The sequence below is a fragment of the Rhinatrema bivittatum genome, chromosome 3 (genome assembly GCF_901001135.1).
Source record: "Rhinatrema bivittatum chromosome 3, aRhiBiv1.1, whole genome shotgun sequence".
Classification (NCBI taxonomy): Eukaryota; Metazoa; Chordata; class Amphibia; order Gymnophiona; family Rhinatrematidae; genus Rhinatrema; species Rhinatrema bivittatum.
In genome coordinates, this window is record NC_042617.1 from 465,139,568 (window position 1) to 465,160,011 (window position 20,444).

Genomic DNA, 20,444 nt, shown 5'->3' on the forward strand with positions numbered 1-20,444 from the left:
CTAGTTGGATCAGATAAGAAAAAAAATGTTTAACAAAAGCAAAAGAACTGAGAATGAGTAATGAGTTTCTTAGGCAGACCTTAGATTCAGTTGTAGAATTTGAAAATTATTGTATGTACAGAGAAGAATAATGATCTCGCAGAGTTTATTCTTCTTCAGCATGCATTTCTTTTTAGTTTATAGCAAGGATGCCCCCTGCGCAGAAGCGAACTGTCTGTACAGATATTTTCTTGTAAATCAAGGAAGATTTTGTGCAACCGAGTTAGGACACAATGTGATGCATGGTTATAAAATAATAATTGTATTTGTCAGATGCCAGATACTTTCAGAACCTAAGAACTATATGTATTTGTTACTGATCTGTCATTATGTGATAAGTGTACTAAAGTGTTATAGGTTTGCTAGGTCACAGCAGGTGCTCTTGCCAAATCATTGCTTAAAAAAAAAAAGATATCTCACTGTATACTAAGCTAATAAAATGTTAAATTATTGTGCTGAATTTATATCTACCACACAATAGCAAACTACCACCACAATAACGCCTTTGCATGCTAAAAATACTGCACTTTATTTAGACTATACAAGACTTGCAAAGTATTGCTGCAAACACCATCCTTCCAGAAAAGAATAAAGGCCAGTCTTTTACAGCTGCTCTCTTCCAGCACTGTGACGAGGGTGTAGAGAGCTATTGGATTCAGGTAGTTTTTTGTAATTTGTTATTAGAAAGATGGAGAGAAAAGTGTGTTATTTCTTGTGCATCTAAATCCTCTACTGTTTCCCTTTCTTTTGGCTTATTGGTCTGTTGGAGTGCTTGAAGTTATAAAAAGTGTCTGTCTTTCTCTGTCTCTCTTTTGTTTTGGGGGTGATAAAGGGGGCTGTTTCACTGGACTGAGGATGAAACATGCTTGAAAGAAATATGATTGAGGTGCGGGAGGAAGGCTTGTCTCCATGCAGCAGTCTCTTTATTTGTAAGCACCAGCACTCGGACATAGAAATATAGAATATGATGACAGATAAAGACCATACAGCTTGTCCAGTCTGCCCATCTACATCTCCTGCTCAGCTTAGTAGTCCCTTCCTCTCCCTCAGAGATCATTTGTGGTTCTCCAATGTTTTCTTGAATTTGGATACTGCCCTCATCTCCATCACCTCCACTTGGAGTCTGTTTTGTGCATCCATCACCCTTTCTTAAAGAAATATTTCCTTAGATCACTCCCGAGTCTACCCCTTTTACACTCAGCCCATAACTCAGGGTTGGCCAACTCCAGTCCTCGAGACAAAGCAAGCCTGGTTTTCAGGATGTCCATAATGAATATGTATGATATATAGTTGCATACAATCGTGCATGCGAAAATATATCGTGTGCATATTCATTAAGGACATCCTGAAAATCAGGCCTATTTGAGGCTCTTGAGGACTGGAGTTGGCCAACTCTGAGTTATGGGATGAGTGTAAAAGGAGTAGACTCGAGAGTGATCTAAGGAAATATTTCTTTAAGAAAGGGTGATGGATGCAAGAAACAGACTCCCAGTGGAGGTGATGGAGATGAGGGCAGTATCAGAATTCAAGAAATCATTGGAGAAGCACAAAGGATCTCTGAGAGAGAGGAAGAGGTGGCCACCCCCTACCGCAATTCCATAATCTTCTTTCCGTTGACAGAGACCTGCATCCAGTGCATTTATTCCTTGAAAGTATTTAAATGTGTCTATTATATCTCCCCTTCTTTCCTCCACTGTATTCATCTTTAGATCTTTAAGACTGTCCCCATATAATCTGATTTTATGAATATATTTTTGTGACCCATCTTGATTCTAAGAAAGATGGGATATAAATAATTTTAAATAAATGAAGTACAAAAGGAGGGTAACTTTTTAAAACCGGCACATGGGAGCACATGTGTGTGTGTTCGTTGGCCCGCGCCCAGGGACATGGCCATTTTATAACATACGCGTGTATATGTGCGCATGTTATAAAATAACTTGTTTGCGTACACATTTGAGCGCAATTTCAAGTGGACGCACGCCTGTGCATGTAAATGCCACTTCTGCCGTGTAAGTGGGGATTTTAAAAGTCACGCGCACAGACGCCTTTGCCAGTCTCCCAATTTGTTCCCAGTTTTTCTGGGTGAGGAAGAGAACTTCCAATGCCCCCTAGTTTCCTAGCCTCCCTTCTCCCCTGTTAGCCCTGACCTTTAAAACACCGCTGATCTGCCTAGGATTTTTTGTTTTACAACTTACATGTTATCCATAACAGAAGTAAATTTGAGGTTGATTTTCAAAAGCCTTTCGCGCGCTGAATTAGGGAGATACGCGTGTGGATCTTCAGAGGCCCGCAGCCATGCATGTATCTCCCGGTACGCGAATAAACAAGGTAAGACGGAAGAAGGGCGGGCAGGGGCGGGGCGTGGGCAGGCGGGGCCAGCACCATTAAGGCACAGTCCTGCACAAGCTTGTACCTAGATCCAACGGCCCGTGTAACCTGCTGCTGCTACGGAGGGTAAGTATTAAAAGAAAAAAATGTAGGGTAGTCAGTGGGGTTTTAGGGGTTGGGGACGGTAGTGGATTTAGGAAGTTAGCTCCTTTACAGGGGCAAACTAAGAGGGAATTGGGCCTATCGCGTCGCTGTGCGTACCTACTAAAATCCCCCCTTTATGAGAGCAAGACGGGTAGACTATTTTATAACATGCGCGCCCTTGCGTGTCTTAAAATCTACCTTTGCACATAGCTGGGGACCCTAGCACGTGCCACTGCGTGTAAGTATTTATGTGCAAATTTTAAGTGTGAGTCCGGGAACGCCCATCCCCACCTCAGACAATGCCCTTGCTCTGCCCCTTTTTTCGAACTTTTCATGTAGGTGTGCATTGACAGGTACTTGCTATCCGACCGGCTTTTAAAATCCACTCGACACGCATGAGCCTGACTTGTGTGCGTATCTCCCTGTTTTGGTACGTGCCAGGCTTTTAAAATTCACCTTATATTTTATGATGAAGACCATTTTAGTAGCCACTCTCAGAACTGACTTAATTTGATTTATATCCTTTTGAAGGTGCGGTCTCCAGGATTGTACTCCACATTCCAAATGTGGTCTCGCCTGTGACCTATACAGGGGCAAATATTACCTTCTGTTTTCTGCTGACCGTTCCTCTCCCTATGCAGCCAAGCATATTTCTGGCTTTTGCCATCACCTTATCTACTAGTCAGGCCACTTTAAGATCATCAGATACCATCACCCCCAGATACTGACTTCCTATGCAATCCAGACTTCATTATAAAGTATTTACTCTAATTTTCAGTATCATCAACAATATTAACCCATGTTTATTAGGAGTTACACTTCAAATTTACATACCACAGAGAGCCCTAAGATCACAAAACAAAGGACTTCTAATGGTTCCTTCAACTCAGAACACACACCTAACGCAAATAAGAGACTGAATGTTTTCCACAGTGGACCCCAAATTGTGGGACTCTCTTCCAGAGTCATTACGCCAGATATCAGAAAGAAGGAGTTTCAAGCAAGAGCTGAAGACGTGGCTCTTTAGAAAAGCATATGACTTGATGTAAAATACCAACATGCTGATAACTTCAGCGTCAGTACCAGAGATAACTTTAGTAGAGAAAGCAAGAAGTAGCGAATGATGTAAAGTGTATTGTCAGTAGAATTAGAATTTGTATTTACTGTTGGGTCATCCTAAAAATGAATGAATATGATCTTGATTAGATCCTTACTATTGGGATGTCCGAGAATATATATGAATATGAACGAGAACATATATCTATTGTGGTGTTAACCTAGAATGTGATTGTAAGCACACAGTACGTGATTGTTGGCCAAGAATATGAATGCTGATATTGTAAACCAATGTGATCTACTTTTGGAACGACGGTACATAAAATTCCTAAATAAACAAATACTGCATCAAATTTCACCCTTTGCACTGTGCCACTCCCTTGGGTTTCTGCTGCCCAAATGCATTACTCCGTATTTTTTAGCATCTCCTTATCTGTTCAGCTACTTCTTTAGAAAGCCATTGTGGCCTCTTTATCTTCTTGCCTTTATTTACTTTGCTAACAAGAAGGACCTGAGGCCAGAGAACCTAAATATGTAGACCCTGGAGTGCTTTTCTATTTAAATCCCATATTATTGAAGGCATTAGCTATTACCTCCCGATGCAGAGGGGGTTGTCAGTTTAATGTAACTCCTGGTCAGAACTGGAGTAAAGTTATTCCAGCTAATGTTAGTATATGGGGCTGTGCGGTGGTCTTGTATTTGGAATTTATGTACATAAAACATATGTGCACATATCTAATTTTCTACACAGAAATCATGTTTTACCCAATTATTTATGCACACAAATTGGGGTACATTTTTTTAAAAAAGCGCGAGCGCGTACTTTTGTTCATGCACCCAGGCGCAAACAAAAGTACGCCGGATTTCAGTAGATACGCGCGTAGCTTTTAAAATCCGGGGTCGGCGTGCACAAGGGGATGCACATTTGTGCACCTTGCGCGTGCCGAGCCTTGCGTGCGCTGCCCGTTCCCTCCGAGGCCGCTCCGAAATCGGAGCGGCCTCGGAGGGAACTTTCCTTCCGCCTCCCCCCACCTTCCCCTCCCTTCCCCTATCTAACCCACCCCCCAGCCCTACCTAAATCCCCCTCCTAACCTTTATCCAGGAAGTTACGCCTGCCTCCGGGCAGATGTAACTTGCGCACGCCGAATGTCTGCTGGCACGGCAGGCCCCGACACAAGCCGCTGTGTTGGGGCACTCGGCCATGCCCCCGGACCGCCCCGGACCGCCGCCACGCCCCTCTGGCCAGACCCCCGGACCGCCCCTTTTTGCAAGCCCCGGGACATATGCACGTCCCGGGGCTTGCACGCGCCACCGAGCCTTTGCAAAATAGGCTCGGCGCGCGCAGGGGCAGATTTCCTCAGGTTACGCGTGTATGTTACGCCCATAGCCTTTGAAAATCTGCCCAATTGTGTTTTGTCTGCATAAGTCATGTTTTTTTTTTGCACAGTAGACACTATTTGTGCACATAAAGGGCCAGATTTTCAAAGGGGTATGCGCGTACCCCCCCCCCCCCCGAAAACCTGGCCCAAACGTCCCTTGCGCGCGCCGAGCCTATGTTGCATAGGCTTCCGGCGCGCGCAAAGCCCTGGGACGCGCATGTTGAGGGGCGTGTCGCGATCCGCGCGTCAACGGGGGGCGTGTCGGGGGGCGTGACACGGCCGGTGCATCTTCCGGGGGCTGCGGCACGGGCGTGGTTTCGGTCCGGGGGCATGGCCATGGCCTCCGGACCAGCCCCCGGACCGGAACATGGCGCATGGCAGCCGGCCCGGTGCGCGCAAAGTTATGCCTGCCTCGAGCAGGTGTAACTTTCGCGACAGAGGTGGGGGGGGTTAGATAGGGAGGGGAAGGTGGGGGGATGCGGAAGGAAAGTTCCCTCCGGAGGGAATGGAGGCAGGCTGCGCAGCTCGGCGCGCGCCAACCCCGGATTTTAATGGATATGCGCGGCTACGCACGTATCTATTGAAATCCCACGTACTCTTGTTCGTGCCTGGCGCGCGAACGAAAGTACGTGTTTGCGCAAATTTATGAAATCTACCCCAGATTGTTTTCTGTCCAGAGAATGTCTTATACTTGCTAAGCATGTCTTCTTCATATGTGTTAGCATGTTTTGTTTCTTTTTAACTCCTGATGCATTTTCATACCATTAGCTTACTGCATCTGGAGTTAACAGTTTTTCTCCATGTAAGCAAAAAAAATTGTACTCATTTTGTGTACTCATACTTGATTAAATGAAGGCCACAAAAGTTGAAAGTGATTCCTTCAAAGGTAGGTCATTATTGGACAGTTTTATTGTCACTATTTAATATTATCAGCCCTAAACGAATCATTCTAACCACAGCGTGAGAGGAAATTTCCAGTTTATCTTTTTCTCCATTGATGTGGATTTAATCGGCATGATGAACATGTCAGTGCATGTTGTTCTGTCTAATACTTAGAAAAGTCACCCTATTTCTGCAGAAAAACCCAAAACTAAACTTTGCTTGATAATTCATGGTATTTATGATCCTGCGCAAGCTGTTTTTGATCAATACTGTTAATAGCAGCTGCTAACTAGTTTGTGCCTCGGTATTGCTTCTAAATTGTTTACTCTGTGGTTTTGTAACTGTCTGAATGGTTTGCCTTTTCAGTATTTAAGTAATACAATTGTTTATTTTGTGTGTGTTCTACAATTGAAAGTATTAAGGGGCAAAGTAAGCTGGCACTGTGCTTGCTGTGTAGGAAGTAAGGCTCCTCATAGTATTGCGCATCCTGATGCGTTTGTGAAAGTCCTCCAAGCAGCTGCTCCTCAGGGAAGGCAAATGAAGTACAGACAATGGAGCAAGGTCCTTTGTGTTAAAGTGGTGAAGGGATGCAGAGTGGCAAGTGAGAGTAGACAGACCTGCCTCACTCGGGGAATCACACTTAAATGAGGTCTACAGCCGAGGAGCAAGGGTTTTTAGATACATTGGAACTGGTATGGGATAAAGAAAGATACATCGTCAGCATACCAACATGCTCATAGTTTACTTACGGTTTTTAAAAAAACCAAGGAGGATTTTTAAGATTATCTGCTTCTAAGGAAAAATTGTTCATAACAGAAAACATTTATCCATCTTATTGAAAGATATGTTAATAGGCTTCCTAAAATGTTGTAAGAGAGTTTCTGTCTACAAAAGTAAACTGAATACATACTGAAGATCAATAAAATAGTGTGCATGCTATAAATTCAGCAGTTACAAACCATAAATATCTTAATCTGATGGAATAAAATAAATAAGTATTCTCTTAAACATCTAACAGAGAAAAATGCACAGGAGCTCATTGTGTTAATATAGTTGAAAGTTACGTTTAAACTTTACTGCTAATGGTGGTTGTAAAAAAAAAAAAAAGGAAGTCCATAATCAAAAGCATTTAGCCATAAAACTCAGAAGTTATCCAGCTAAATGAAGATTTGGGTACCTATATGGTTAAACTGAATATATCCAGATAAGTTAGGGGATATTCAGAGTTATCCAGGTAATTTATCCAGCTAACTCTGGTCAACCTATAAAACTGCCCTAAAGTTAGCCAGATAAACGATTCTGGCTAACTTTAAGATAGTTGGATATGTTCAGTGGCATGGCTACAACCACTGAATTAGCAGGATAAGCTCATCTGGCTACCTAGCTCAGCTGCAGAGCGGCTGAGTAATCCTAACCAACTTGTAATGACATAAAAACTTTTCTTTATTGTTTTGCTGCAAACATGTTTACCTTTTGTTCTATGGTGGAAGTGATCTATTTTTTTCTTGATGCAAATTAATTAATTTTTTGTTATTTATGACATTGTTTGAAAGAGTCTGCTGGTGCGTGCACTTTGAAATAATGATTTTATTGCACTCTTCACTGATGCAAATTTATTAATATCTGTAATTCTGTATCTATAAATTACAGGGCATAGATAAAAGATAATCCAAGATAAGCAACTCTTATGTATAAAGAGAGTCGGTGAACTGATCGAAAATCTAGCTCATGTATCAAAGTAAAGAAAAAAAATAGAGAGTCTAATCATACTGCAGGCTCAGCAGTCACCAAAGGTGATGTGGTTATCTAATTGTATGCCTCTCAAATGCTAGGAAGCAACCGAGCTTCTATAACAAATGATCACACTTCATAAATACAAGACAGTCAACAAATATCACAGGGGAATTGTTTACTACGGTGCGTTGAAACTGACACATTAATACTCAGATATGTTTTGTAAAAGGAGCAAAACAGCATGCATTAAATAAGGCCTAAAAAAGTCTGACCAAAAGGTCGAAGCATCACATTGATGCATAAAAGGGATGACTTTTCAAAAATACATAACAGTAAATGTGGGAAAGCACTTATGATATGAATAAGACTTTCAGGTAAATTTTAAAAGGAGCGTGCGTGCGCCCCTAAGTGCACATATTGGGCCCATGAGCAAAGATACGCTTAATTTGATATCGTACGTGCAAGTACACGCATATCGTTTAAAATATCCCTGCCGCGTGTATGTGTGCACCCTATACACACATACTTTGAGGAGGAGAGAGAGAGACAATCTGACACTCTATATATCTCCCACTTAAGTGAGGCACTTCCAACTCAGAGTGAGGTTTTATTTGGGGGGGGGGGGGCAGTGTTACAAGGGTCTACAGGCCCTTGCACCCTAGGCAGACCAATGTAACACCATCCCCCCCCAAAACCCAACCTGAGATGAAAGTGTCCCTCTTATAGTGGAATATATAGAGAGTGTCAGATTCCCTCTCCCTCCCTCTTCCTCTCTTCCCCCTACCCCCCCAGTACTCAGAACCTCTCTGGCTCAAAACCTCCAGACTTGCGCCTCATCAGGACCAGTAGTAAAGTTACGCAGGTATCACGGTGCGTGTTACCATGTTCAGCCTTTGCAAAATTTGGGGTTATGCGTGTAAATCTTGGCCCCACCCCAAAACGCCTATGCCCCGCCAATTTCTACTTCCTTACTCTTGACATGCACACAGGTATGTACTCGCATACTTCTTAAATTTTACGTTGCTTGCACGGCCCACATATAAGTATATAGAGCTGTTTTTGTGCGAGCAGCACTTTTAAAATCTATCTGTAAGTATGCCAGGTCATCAACCCTAAAAGCCATTTGAAGTGCCATCTAAAGTGTCTTATTTGATCACAAACAGAGGTTGATATTCAGCGGGCCACTGAGCAGGAAAGGTAAAGATATGTAGATAACACTGGTATATAAATTTTTAGAAGTCATCTGCTTCAGCGATAAAATGTGCCACTTCTTATTGATGTTGATGAGTTGAATTCAAACCAGCTGATTGGCTAGTGTTTCATGATATTTAAGTTTTTATGTTTTATGTCTGTCTGTTGCATAGGTAATGCATAGATAGTAGATTTTTAATCATACATGAAAAGACCGAAGTTTATAATTTATTTATGGTTGCATAATATTTAATTTGTCCTGTTTATGTAACACGTTAAAAATGTAATCAGTAAAAGGATTATAGAAGTAAAATTTACTATCAGGCAGATTCAGTACGGTGCGCTCAGGCCAAGCGCACTGTTAGCCCCCGTTTGGATGCACGTTTTTGCTGTTATTACCCCTTATAAGGGGTAATAGCGCGTGGAAAACGCGTCCAAACCCCCCCCCCCCCCGAAACTAATAGCGTGCTCAACATGCAAATGCATGTTGATGAGCCTATTAGTTAGTCCCGCTTGATACAGAAAGTAAAATGTGCAGCCAAGCCGCACATTTTATTCTCAGAAATTAATGCCTGCCCAAAGGCAGGAGTTAATTTCGGCCGGCACTGGGAAAGTGTACAGAAAAGCAGAAAAAACTGCTTTTCTGTACACCCTCTGACTTAATATCATAGCGATATTGTCAGAGGCCCCCAAAAATAAAAAAATCTTAAAAAAATAAAAAAATCTGCCCGTGACCCATGGGTTGGAAAACGGATGCTCAGTTTTGCCGGCGTCCGTGTCCCGAACCTGTGGCTGTCAGTGGGTTTGACAACTGATGCCGGTAAAATTAAGCGTCGGCTGTCAAACCCGCTGTCAGCTGCCACTTCCGCCAATAAGGAGGCACTAGGGACGCGCTAGTATCCCTATCACCTCCTTATTAGCTTGGGCCCTCATTTGCATACTGAATCGCGCGCCCAGGAGATTGGCCTGGGCTCGGGTTGGGAAGAGCGGGCGCTCGCCTTGGAGCGCCGACTCTCCCGCGCGGTGTTCTGAATCGGCCTGTATGAAACTTAAGGCCCACAGTTTAGTCCTTATTCAGTAGCTCCTCAGCTCTTCTTGGCTTGTCTTTTGTATTCATTCAATGCTCTTTAATCAGCCTAAAATTAGGGTGAAAATCGATTTAAACTGATTGTCACTATCTAGCAATAGTCTGCAAGCATTGATGAGCTCTATTTGTTCTGATATTGTTTTTCCATTGCTGCAATGTCCTGGAGAAATCACTTGACATGCTCATTACTCACTGCTCTGCAGTTTGTTGAAAATAAATCTAGATGTGAGTGCAAAAATGTATCTTTAGTGACATGTTGCAGCCAAGGCTTATGTATGCCTTGAGGATGTTTTCCACCAACTGCGTGTAGTTGTCTGCCTTGTTGTTTCGAGAAAATGTGTTACCACTAACTGGAAGCTTTCCACACCATCTATTCCTTGCCATGCACTACTTGGTTAAATGTATCATCTCAAAGAAATTCCCGAATCTAAGGCCAACAAAGACACCTTCCTTTCACGTAACCTTGGAAATGTACCACTGAGATAATTGAAGGCTGCTTTAGTTTTGTCTTTGGCCTTGACAAAGTTCTTCATCAGATCCAGGGTAAGGGTGGTAACAAAATTTTCCTTGATTCAACATGTGCTAAATGCAGAACACTTTTCCTACCAGGCTCCAGTCACTGCTGCAGTGGCCAGTTTCTTTTGACATAGTGGGAATCTCTTGCAGGACTATCCCATTTGTAAAAGAAACAGCAGTACTTTGTGTATCCAGTCTGCAGATTGCATCATTCGTTATTGTGCCCGAAAAGCAAGTACTGTCCAAACCCAGTCATAGATTTATTCAAAGATTCAGTCAAAGATGTATATTAGTCATTTCTGGTTTAATTTGAGATCCTTTCCCTTCTTAACTCACTTATCCTCCGCAATTCTCAAGTCAAAGATAGTATATACTAACCCAGTAGCATATCTTGAAAACTAAAGCCAATTAACAATTTTAAGCATCACCATTGTTCTTGGTGATCCATATTAGTAAAGTTTGACTACATTTCAGATGCATTTTGGTCATAGACCAGTGTAATTTTACCAGGATATTTAGCAGAATGTACCTTGATAAATATTCTGCTGAATATATCCAGATAGTCAGCATCTTTACCTGGCTAACTCTACAGAGTAGAACTGCATATCGGTGCTCACCGGCTAACATTTAACCATGCACCCAGAATGCCTTCATCACTGCATCTTTTTATCAGGCTAAATTATATGTAGCTACTGAGTAGAGACCTTCATTTTTTGGTTTTTATTTTTTCTGGGAATTTATCAGGGTTTATTATGTCAAGAATAGAAGCAGGAGAAAATCAGTGGAAAAATGTGACTCATTTTTCTGGGTAATTATCTGCATTTATTTTGGTGGACAGAAACATGACAATAAAACAAATTAAGCAGATTCTCCCAATCAGCAGCATTCCTGTCTCTACCCCCATCCCCTGCCTAGCATGGCTCCTTCTCTCCCCATACCCTGAGAATATTCCTCTTCCCCCCCACTGTGTTGCAGAAATATTCATCCTCACTAGAGCTGGCTCCAGGCTTCTCTGTCCTTCAGCAATGTACTTACTGAGGCACCCGTGCTCTGCAGTACTGCCTTTCTGCTTTTGTGCGGGGCCAGGGAGCCTGCTGGGAATTGCTTTTAGTGGACGTGGCCTGTTTCAAATGCTGCATTGGTGGTACCAAGCAACAGGCACTTTCACGACCTGGGGAGGAGGGGAAAGCGGGAATTGAAATGTACATCAGCGGCACTGGAGGACCAGAACTTTCACTGGTAGAGGGTCAAGACTTGAAACACTGCAGATTCTTTGGCCTGCACTAGCTTCCAGCAGTTGCTGGAGACCTTGAGACATTGCATTTGCTGCTCTAGAGCTGCTCTTTAATCAGCCTCAAATTAGGGTGAAAATTGATTTAAACTGATTGTCATTTTTTGAAAAACCCAGGAATTTATGGGTTAAAAATCAGTTTAAACTGAAAACAAAGGACTCTAGTAATGAGTTACCCAAATAAAATTTAGCTAGACCATCACAGAAAAATTTAAATCTTGGGTTTTGTCTGTGTGATTTGGAAAGTTAACTAGAAAAACCCTTTGAATGTCAACCTCAAAGTACTTATATAGAAATGTTGCATTACCCTAAATAAATAAACATACTTGACAATTAAATGAATGCTTTCCTTCTCCAACCAGTTATCAAAAAACAAACAAAACTTATATAAAGGTACAATATCAGGGTTGATAGAGGTTGATGGGGAATTGCAGGCCATGACTTTGCTGCAACGACTGCAGAGTTAGTTGATTTTCCTGGGAGTCCTAGCATTTTTACTTTGTGTTCCTAGGAGAGCTAGACACTCCTCTGCAGCATCCCTATTGGACCAGTACTGGGTATGTCCCAGACTAAATGCACAATTGAATCTTTCTGGGTAGAAATCCCTTGTGTGTTAGGGAGGACTATAGTGATAGGAGTATACTACCGTCCACCTGGCCAAAATGGCGAGACGGACAGTGAAATGCTAAGAGAAATTAGGGAAGCTAACCCAAACTGGTAGTGCACTATTAATGGGAGATTTTAATTACCTATCAATATTAGAGTGGAATCAAATCAAATCAAATGTGGCTATAGAAGGCGTCAGCAAGCCTGACATTGTGTGACCTTTTTTAAGACACCAATCGGTCTTCTCAGTCATTCGCCTTCTTTATGTGTTTTATTAATTCAAAAAATATTTTTATCGAAAGGTTTTTTGTTTTTCTTAAAAAGTCCTCCGTCGGTTCAAGATGGACTCTTAATCTATTAATACTTGAATATATTATAGCCCAATACGGCCAGTGTTTCACCCATAAGCTTCGTCAGGGGCATGTAAAGGACATATAACAAGAGTCTTTATCCTGTAGTAAGTACAAATGAAACATTTATAAAATCATATCGCAAAGAAGGTAGGAAAATCTTATACTCATCTTAAGAATTAGTCAGATACCCATTCTCCAGGACTTCACGTCTCAGCAATCATAACCGGAACACAGAGGAAGAAAGGAAGCCATATCGCACTTATTTTAAAGCGTTCAAAGTTGTATGACGTCACTAATTACGCTAAGTATTCATGACGTATATTCTGACGACAATCCTATCAAGATAGGCAGTGGTAAATATCAAGTTTTTTACTATTTAACCAAGAAATGAATGCAAGTCCAATTCAGCATTAAGTCCCATAGGAGCAACAGTATTTAGACGAAAGATCCAACATTGTTCTGATTGTAAAAGCAGATGTTCTCGGTTTTTAATTACCCCAATATTGTCTGGGTAAGTGAAACATCAGGGCATGCTAGAGAGAGAAAGTTCCTGGATTAAATAAAAGACAGTTTTGGAGCAATTGGTACAGGAACCAACGAGAGATGGAGCAATTTTAGATCTCATTATTAGTGGATCGCAGGATTTAGTGAGAGAGGTAACATTAATGGGGCTGTTTGCCAATAGTGATCATAATATTCAAATTTGATCATGACTGGAAAGGATAAAATAAGTAAATCCTTGGCTCTAGCACTAAACTTTCAAAAGGAAAACTTAGATAAAATGAGAAAAATAGAAAAAAACTGAAAGTTGCAGCTACAAAGGTAACAAGTGTGCAACAGGTGTGGATAGTGTTAAAAAAAAAATACCATCCTAGAAACACAGACCAGATGTATTCCACACATTAAGAAAAGTGGAAGGAAGGCAAATGATTACGGGCATGGTTAAAAGGTGAGGTGAAAAAGGCTATTTTAACCAAAATATCTTCATTCAAAAATTGGAAGAAGGCCCCATCAGAAGAAAATAGAATAAAGCATAAGAATTGGCAAGTTAAATGTAAGACAGGCTAAGAGAGAATTTGAAAAGAAGTTGGCCATAAAGGCAAAAACTCACAATAAAAACTTTTTAAAATATATTCGAAGCAGAAAGCCTGCAAGGAAGTCAGATGGACCGTTGGGTGATCAAGGGGTTAAAGGGGCACCTAGAGAAGATAAGGCCATCACGGAAAGATTAAACAATTTCTTTGCTTCAGTGTTTACTGAAGAGGATGTTGGAAAGATAACCGTTCCGGAGAAGGTTTTCATGGGTGATGATTCAGATCAACTGAACCAAATCATGAACCTGAAAGATGTGGTAGGCCTGATTGACAAACTGAAAAGTAGTAAATCACCTGGACCGGATGGTATACACCCCAGGGTTCTGAAAAAAACTAAAAAATGAAATTTCAGACCTATTTGAATTAATTTGTAACCAATCATTAAAATCATCCAATGTATCTGAAGATTGGAAGATGGCCAATGTAACCTCTATATTTAAAAAAGGAGCCAGGGGTGATCTGGGAACTATAGACCGGTGAGTGCCATTGTATGCTGTCCCGGGGAAGCATGCCACCGGCAGCTGGCTTGTGTGCGTAGCTAGGTAGGTGTTAGGGGTCGGGGTGGACAGGGGAAGGGGAAGGAAGGTTAGGCAGGGGGTTATAGAAATGAAATCAAACATAGAAATGACAGCTGAAAAAGACCAATCGGCCCATCTGGTCTGCCCAGCAGGCTTCCACGCTTATTTTCCCGTACTTATCTGTTTCACCAACCACGAACTTCAGGGCTCTTGTTAGTAACTGTTTGATTCAAATTTCCTGCCATCTCCTGTCATTGATGCAGAGAGTAATATTTAATTTAATTTATTATTAATATCTATATGTTATAGGTTATATGCTAAATGCTATATGTTATACGTTATATGTTAAGAAACGCTGTTCCATGTAACGCCATTTGTGCGAAAGTTTTGTTATATGTAAACCGACCTGATTCGATACTTGTATTGAGAATGTCGGTATATAAAAATCCGAAATAAATAAATAAATAAATAAATAATGTTGGAGTTGCATCAAAGGTGAGCAAGCTTATGGTTAAGGGTTGTAACCGCCACATCAAGCAAGTTACCCCGATGCTTGTTTACCCAGATTGTACAGATCGATGCCTTGTTGGATGATGTCTGAATGTAAATCCTGTTTTCCTCATTTTCCCCTACCGTTGAAACAGATAGCAACGCTGTATATGCTTTCAAAGTGATGTATCAGGCTTAATTGGTTTGGGGTAGTAACCGCCGTAATAAGCAAGGTACATCCACACTTATTTGTTTACCCAGATTATGAAGTTCAGTCCTAATTGGTTGTTGTCCGAATGCTAATCCTCTTTTCCACATTATCCCCTGCCATAGAAGCGGACTGGGAGGGACCTGGGGAAGCATTAGGAAGCGGACTGGGAGGGACCTGGGGAAGGCCCGATTGCGTTGCCGCGAGTATCAATGGAAAATTAGGCCCCCCAGTGTGTCCCGTCTGCACATGCACGCACGGATTTTAAAATCCGTGCGTGCATGTACGTGTGGCCATCCGATTTTATAACATACGCACGCCAGCATGTGCATGTTATAAAACTGGCGCATCCACATGTATGCAAATGCACTTCTTTGAAAATCGACCCCTTAGGTTCCCATTGTCACCTGTGGAGGGATGAGAAATACATGGCCATGTTCATGCATGACTAAGTGCTGGAGATAAAATGTATTGCACACTCGGCAGTTTCCAAAACTGCTCCAGGTTGTGCCCACAGCAGTTTCCAAGACTTTGCTCTAAGTTGCATCCGCAGCAGTTTCCAAGACTGCTACAGGCCACTCCAGCTCCAGCAGGTCCAATGCCAGCTGTCCAGGTCAATGGCTCATCTCTGGGCTGAACCAGCCCCTACGATGGCTCTGCTCCAAATTGTGCCAACATATTTAAAGATTCCATGCTGTCCCAGCAACTCTAGTCCTTGTCTTTGCACTGGTGAAGTCAGTGCCAATTGTCTCTACAGCTCCATCTCTATTCCCTACCCAGCACCCCCAACTTCCTTTCCCCCACTCCTGACTCCCTATCTCCTTATGCCTTCCTGCCCAGTACATTTCCCCCCTCCTCCTGGCTCCCAGCGAGCAGAAAACAATTGTCCAATCCAGAGTTTCCATCCCTCTTTATCATCAGCAGATAAGGGCAAGAAGCATTGAGGAGAGGAAGATGAGGCAGCAGTGGCGGACCTACAGAGCACACACCTTTCTCCCTTATGCTTCTGGCTTTCACATCCAGGCCCCATGGGGTGAAGAGAGCATCAGCAGCCTCACTGCTAGGCCAGGTAGAAGAAGATAAAGTTGGTGTCCTGCCGGGCCCATATGAACAGGAGCTGGTGAAATTGCACTCTGATCTGGATGAAGGAGGAAGGAACAACCTCCCACTGGCCAGGAAGAGAAGAAGGAAGCAGGAGCAGATTCCAATCATACCCAATTTTTAAAAGAGAAGTCAGCCAACTCCTGCCCAGGCTGATGAGGAGAGAGTTTTCCGCTAACTTTGCGACACACCTCCCAGGACTTTGCGACACACTAGTGTGTCCCGATGCACCTGCTGAGAACCACTGATCTAGTGTTTGGTCTCATTTTGAATGTTGACTGTTCCCATAATTGTGTGTCGGCACCATTTAAAAACTAGAACTGCACTAATACAGTAAATCTGATAAATATAATTAATTGTACATAGTGTCTTATTTTTAGTTTTTATATTCTTTTCTCTTCAAATTTCAGTACTAAAACAACAAAACAAATCTGTGGAAAAATGGCTTTCCCCTTGTTTTTCTCCTGCTTGTTATAGCAAAGTCATTTTTCCACCAATTTTTGTTTTCTTGTTGTTATAGCATTGAAATTTCCAGGGAAAATAAAATAAAAACTGAAAGCAAAGTTCCTTTCAAGTTATTTCAGATAATTTCAAGTACGTTACAGTTACTATTGTTTCTCAAATTGCGCCCTTTAGAAACAAGTAAGACTGAGTGAACCAAGTCTTGATTTGTACCAGGAAATCTCAGGTTTATGTTGATATTAGAGGCTTTCTCTCCAGCATCAGTGATGATCTAAATTAATCATGAGACCTCAGCAAGAAGCATGTGTTAGTGCAATTTGCTTTGTAAGCGTATTTTATATGCTTGTAAAAATAAGACAGTGACTCCAAGAGCAGACATATTATAATGCCATACTATTTTACAAAACGTTTTGCTTATATCATTTTAATCATATATGCCACTTTCAGAATCAACTCAAGCACCTCAGACTATCGCCAAGCTACAAACTTAAAGACTATATAAGTTTGTGCTGCGCAGGGTAAGTGGCCAAGTATTTTTATATTCTGTATAATGTGGCTTAACATAGAAGACTGTAAAATAATAACAATATAGCCCTGAAACAATATTGAGGTCAATATTCACCTGCACAGTATTTAGCCGGATAATATTTTGAATTATCCAACTAAATGTCAAATTTCAAACATCCTCAGTAATTATCCAGCTAAACTTTTGGCGCCCTGCGGCAGGGATCAATTAGCCAGGAAACTTATCAGGCTAACTCCGATATTTGGAGTTAGCCAAATAAGTTTTTTGGTTGTCTCTAGCTGGCTGTGGGAGCAGGATTAAAGGTATCTGGCAACATGTTTCTGGATAACTTTAAGTTCAACCAGCCATATTCAAAATAATATAGCTAGTTATGTACCCACAGGGAAAAGTGTCTCCAAAGAAAGCTTCAAAGTTAAAATCTGTCCAGCGATCCACACCCTTCTTCCCTCTCCCCCAGGTTGTTCAAAGTTACTTACGTTATGCCTCCTGTACTTGCCCCCCCTGTCCTCCCACCTCCCCATCAAGTCTAGCTTTATCCCTCAGCTGGAGCCCTCCTCAAGCCCCTAAATGTGACCAGAAGCTTGCAACTAGTGCCCAGCTCTTGGCACGTCCAGTGTTGACTGTACCTGGATAACTTTAAACCTAATTGGGGATATTCAAAAAATAGCTGGTTAGGTTTAAGTTATCTGGCTGAAAATAGCCAGATAACTTTATTTGGGGATATTCAGCAGGACATTTATCCCATATCTCTAACTTATCTAGCTAATATTCACTGGATAAGTTATCCACTGCACTCTTTTATTTTTTAAATTGTGCTCACAATATTTACAAAGGCAGTAGACACCTACAAATTTGCGGGATAAGAAAGGCTTGTGAAATACAGTAGTTTGCATGCTGTAATGAACAAATATTTCATCCAAAAGAACCACAATTGGCAGGAATTCCACCTACGTGTCACAACCTTCTAAATGTAAACCCTTATGAGTAAATATTGAGGGGCTACGTTTCAAAGACTTTAGGCCCTAACGTTTGGACTTTGACTCCCAGATTGGCTGTTTTGAAAATGTGCAAAACCTGCGTACCTAAATTTAGGATTCTAGTTTATTAGGCTCCTAAATTTAAGAGCCTAAAAGTGGGTGGCTATGGGGGTGGAGTTATAACAGGGAAACAAATTTAGGCCTGGATTCACCATTCACCATTCTATCGCAGAATGGTGAATCCAGCAAAAACAGGGTGTGTGTGTGGGCCTGCAAAAGCCGGCAGCCATCGCACCACCGCAGTGTTTTCACTGCCGGCTTTCGTACCCAATAGCACCACCATGAAAGGTGGTGCTATTGGGCGCACTACTGGCGACGATAACGTGGCTCACCCTATCACCGCCAGCGAAGACACCACGGAGTCCACCTCCTCGCTGCCCCGACTCCTCCCCTCACTGCCTCGATTCCACCCCGACTCCTCCCCCAGCATGCTATTACAGGCGATAAGCATTTGAAAATGACCCCCTTAGGAGCTTAACACTAATTTTGAGAATTTAGGCACCTAATTTAGGGCCAGATTTACTAAGGCTTTTCTGCCATTCTGTCTATATGGGGAAAATGTTTAGTAAATGAACCCTTGAGATCCTAAATAAAGGCAGATCAATCGCCAACCTAAATTTAGGGCCAAAATTTTGGTGTCTCAGTTTGTGAATTTTCTGCTAGAAACTTAGGGCCTCATTTTCTAAAGTATCGCAGGCCTGTGATACTTTAGGTAATGAGGGTCAGGGGGTCGACCCGGGGGGTGGTCTTGTGCTAGCCGGCAGCAATCGCACCGCCGCGATGCGATCGCTGCTGATTTCGCACCCAATAGCGCCACCATAGAAGGTTGGGGCGAACTCGGAAGCAAAAAGGCCCTTACCTTTTCGTCGTCCGCGGCTTCTTCACGGAGTCGGCCCCGCTGACACCCCGACGACTCCTCTTCCGGGGCCGACTCCGCCCCCATCCTGGTATCGCACGCGCTAAGGGATTTTTCGCATGTGAAACTTCCCTTATCGTGTGCGAGCCACTTGGAAAATGACCCCCTTAGTTCCCTAAGTTTGACTGAAAACAAGCACTTAAGTTAGAGACCTAATTTAGTAACCTAAATTTAGGTGCTTAGCTTTATTTTAATATTGGCCTCTGAGACCTTCTTAACGTTTGCTTCTTATTTGCTAAAATTGCTCATTATAATCATTGGTCTCACAAATTTGCATAGTATTTTCATTGCACTTAAAATTGTTTGTTGAATAAACACAGTACTTACCTGAGATTAGTGTCTGTATTGCCTTCATCTTTTCATTCCTGACACAGCCCTGTGTTTCGATGACATCTGTGTCTGCTTCAGGGGTGAATTAATCGGATTGCCATCCAAGTCTTGTAATCCTGCATGGTGATACACAAAGAGCCGTTTTATCCACTGTACTTGCTGTGATCAATAACCAATCAAATTCAAACATCAAACTGACAACAAATTGGAGAATTGCTCCATGATCTTAATCAGTAGCGGCTGATACTCAACATAAATTATAGCACACTGTCTCTTCATTCAAACAACCTGACTCAACTGCTCCCAAGCTGCTTGATAACCCCTTCTAGACAATTGTGGTATTTGTTCTATTATTATTTATTTAAATTCATCAAATGAATGTTGATGGAGTTTACAATGTTGCACCATCAGTGCTTGTACTTTCCTTGTTTTCAAATAGCTCTGATGCTCTATTAGCTGTACATAAACTGCTTGTTTCATACAGCTGATATATATTTTTGGGCACGAACATTGGATATCATCTATTACCTATGAAGATGTACAGTATTTGTTATTCAACAAACCTAACAGAAGTTTACGTTTAGCCCAAAAACATCTCTTACAAGTGCCCACCATTAAAATTGCCCGCCTTGACATTACCAGAAGACGTGCATTTTCAGTCGCAGGCCCCCATTTTTCCATGGTGAGTCCATTTTTCCATGGTGAGCCCATTTTTCCATGGTGAGTCCATCCAACTCACCATGGAAAAATGGAACAACCTCAGCTCAAATCTGTCCCAATTACTATCCCAACTATCACTATGCCTCAACCAAGCCAAAACAGAAATCCTTCACATCCACGATGACCGTCCCTCTTATCCCCTCAAGTGCACCCCCTCCAACCACCCAGGAACCTCAATCAACACGGGAGTGCCACAGATCTCACAAATCTCACTCACTCCATCCACAAGAAACCTAGGAATAACAATTGACAGCCAACTCAACTTTCAACGACACATCTCCAATACAATTAAGGATGGATTCTTCAAACTCCAAACCCTGAAAAAACTTAAACCCCTGCTCCAAGCGCACGACTTCCGAACAGTCCTTCAATCAATTATCCTCTCAAAACTCGACTACTGCAACTCCCTTCTCATCGGCCTACCAGAAATCCAC

General features: G+C 42.1%; 1 protein-coding gene across 7 annotated transcripts in view; it reads left to right on the forward strand.

Moving 5' to 3' along the window:
• VSNL1 (visinin like 1) overlaps positions 1-20,444 on the forward strand; it is a 403,254-nt gene that overhangs the window by 70,440 nt on the left and 312,370 nt on the right. For 2 of the 7 annotated variants that reach the window (XM_029595946.1, XM_029595943.1), the window contains one exon: positions 16,929-16,999. The exons of the other annotated variants lie outside the window; for them this stretch is intronic. The gene's annotated coding sequence lies outside the window, so the exon portion shown is untranslated. Of the gene's footprint in view, positions 1-16,928; positions 17,000-20,444 lie in introns of those variants that run through there. 7 annotated transcript variants of the gene reach the window in all.